The sequence below is a fragment of the Coffea arabica genome, chromosome 8e (genome assembly GCF_036785885.1).
Source record: "Coffea arabica cultivar ET-39 chromosome 8e, Coffea Arabica ET-39 HiFi, whole genome shotgun sequence".
In the NCBI taxonomy this organism is placed as follows: Eukaryota; Viridiplantae; Streptophyta; class Magnoliopsida; order Gentianales; family Rubiaceae; genus Coffea; species Coffea arabica.
The window spans coordinates 10,379,737-10,382,656 of record NC_092324.1 but is presented as its reverse complement, the minus strand read 5'-3'; the positions used below and the strand labels follow the sequence as shown (position 1 = coordinate 10,382,656).

Sequence of the window (2,920 nt, the reverse complement as noted above, 5' to 3'; positions counted from 1 at the left end):
TTGTTTTCAAACATCTGTGAAATCGAATAGATTTTTAATTTTTTTTAATTCATTGCTATTCATCTATTTTTTGATTTCATTTCTTACGATTGTTTTTTTATTTGAATGTCAAGACTCGATATTCGAATTAACCTAATAATCTACTGCCATATTAATCAGTTAAATTTGTAATTATTTGATTGGTTAATACTAGTGGTAACTAGCACGATTGATTTCATGTTAAAAAAATGTATGTTCTAATTTAAACAAACCTTTAGAGCACGTTTATTGGTTATGGTTGGATTTTTCTAGTTTTTAATGCAATCAAAAAATTAAATCGTACGATCATACTTAGAATTATTTCTTAATTAATAGTTAATAGTCGTGTAGACACTAAAATTTTGTCAATTTTAAATTTTTTTTTTGAATTTTATCTATTTAATAAGCCATTTATTTTCATGCATTATAATGTATATTTTTCTCATTTTTTTAGGTTTGTCTTAAAAAAAATCTCTAATCATTTTTTTCCAACTAATGAACTATTCACTTCACTACTACACTCAACCTCCCCAATTTCTTTTCTATCTCAAGACAAAAACACCAACTCCCTCCAACTCTCACAACTCTCTCTGCTCCCTCTCTCACTTTCACTTTCAAAACAACCACACACTTCTCTCCATGTTTTTTCTTCTTTCCTCCCTTGGCTCTCACATGTACTGGTTTTAGAGAAAAGAAAGGTGAGGAAAGGAAACAAATGGACAGTTAAGGCTTAGAAATTTTACCAAAAAACTTCAACCAAAGGACTGCCACATTCATTGAAGTATTTTCAATTTTTTTTAATCATATTAAATCCATGTTTTGTTTTTTAATTTTCTGTTTCTTTTGCTGGTTTCTTTGGTTGTTGTGTAGTTGAAATTTTGGGAGGGGTCATAAACAAGATTAAGGAAAAAATGGTTTTTGTGTATCAAGTGTTTGAAAAAATGTCAAAATGAACAACCGAATTAAAAGGGTGAAGTTTGTGTATATATTTTGTTGAAATAGACAATTATAGCTAGTACAAGACTTGGAAAATGTTTTGTTATCCAAATTTTGGAAGTTTTTGAGCCTTAAAAGCAATGAAATAGATTTATTCATTTGGAGCTGTTTTCGCTTTAATTATCATTTTGTTGTTTTTGTTTTTGTCAAACTAAGGCCATAGTTACACTCTAGATCCATAAGGGTTGTTTTTGTGTAGGTTTAGTGAATTTTAGTGTTAATTTGAGCAATTTTTAAAAAAATAAAGCTCGACTGTAAATTCACAAGTTGACCCATTTTTGTGCATTTTTGTAAAAAACCAAGCACAGAAATGAATTCTATGCGAAAAATCGAATTGAGAGATGTATTTGGGCTGATTTTGATGATTGGAAAAGTCTTCAGTGACCGGTGGTCGGCCAGCCGACAGCGTTTGCCATGGTTGTCGGCAGCTGCTAAAGCTTGAAGCTCACCGGAGGTGAGGAAGAAGAAGAAAGAAAAAGAAAAAGAAGAAAAAAAGTGGGCTTGTTTCTTTTAATCTACCTGGACTAATGTTTTATTTTTTGCTTGGACATGTGATTCTTTTTTCTTTTTTTTTTTTGTCAACACAGGGGTGTCCGAGCCAATTTTTACGGGAGCCGACTAATCCCCTGCGGCCCGAGAGAGGAGGCCCCACTCCACACTGAGCAAGTTAACAGCGGGACTCGAACCCTGAACAAGTCAGGAAGGTCACCATACCTCAAGGAGGGAGAGCGGACCGCTCGAACTATCCCGTGGGGGCAGAAGACCAACCACGTAAAGTGACAAGTTTGTGGGAGGCAGGGGTACCCCTGACCTCCAGCATCACCAAAGAGGGTGATGACCACTGGACCAAATGGCTAGTGGCTTGGACTTGTGATTCGAATTTGGAGTTTAAACCCAATATCATTATTATGTTTGAGTTTGTTTAATTATCTGAGCTTGTCTGTTCCTTTTCAATAAGACAATTCACTCATTTTCCTTAGGCCAAAGTGGTGCGGCTCAAGTATATTAAATAACCCAATATTGTGTTGTTTATATGCTGCACAAATCAGAATCTAAACTTTGCAATTTAGCTTCTAATTTTTTGAGTAATTTTATTGTACTCCAAAAATTTTAGATTTCTTTCATTTCAATCCTTAATTTAATTGTAATTTGTCCCCTAAACTTTATCTTTATTTAATTTTGACACTCTTTTTTAAAAAAAATATTTTGACCCCAAAAATTTTCTAATTTTTATAGTTTAGTCCCTATTAGTTTTTTTACTTCTCAATTATAATTATTCCCTTGCTTTAATTGTCAATTATTCTTCTTTTACATGCATTTCAATTATAATTTTTGAGTATTTTGAGTTTATTTGCATTTTTTAATATAGTAATATGAATTTAGTACATTTTTTTAATAATATTTTCAATTAAATTGGTGCCATGATCCTTTTGTCGATTTTGATTATACATAGGGTAATCTTATCATTTGGTTCCGAAGCCATTATGAAGAAGTAATTGCTAATTAATCAATGGCTAGTTGGTTATATATTTGGCATTAAGGAACAGTCTCTAATTTGACTTTCTACTTATGTAGTCTTGAAGAAGAACATGGTAGTTTATGTTTTTGCCATACTAACTAATACCCAGATAGATCTACTTGTAATATTCTTAAGCAACTTCATAGCGGACTTGACAATGAATTTTTCAAATGCACTAGCATTTCAATATGCCTCATCCTTGCAATTTGGATTAGGTAATAAAAGCACAGGTGTTGTATTTTCATTTCTCATTTTCCTATCCTTAGGTCATCTCCATTGCATACCCTATATACATAATGCCACAATTACATTTTTTGCAAGTTCAAAATTAAATAATAGATTCCAAAGAAGTTTTAATACAAAAACTTGGTTGGATGCCACATGTCA

The 2,920-nt window shown here is 32.0% G+C and overlaps 1 long non-coding RNA gene across 1 annotated transcript; it reads left to right on the top strand.

Moving 5' to 3' along the window:
• The first annotated feature begins 546 nt into the window (after positions 1-546).
• On the top strand, positions 547-2,000 carry LOC140012594 (uncharacterized). The gene is made up of 2 exons (XR_011819772.1): positions 547-1,468; positions 1,602-2,000. It is a non-coding gene; the product is annotated as an uncharacterized lncRNA (long non-coding RNA).
• The last annotated feature ends 920 nt before the right edge of the window (positions 2,001-2,920 follow it).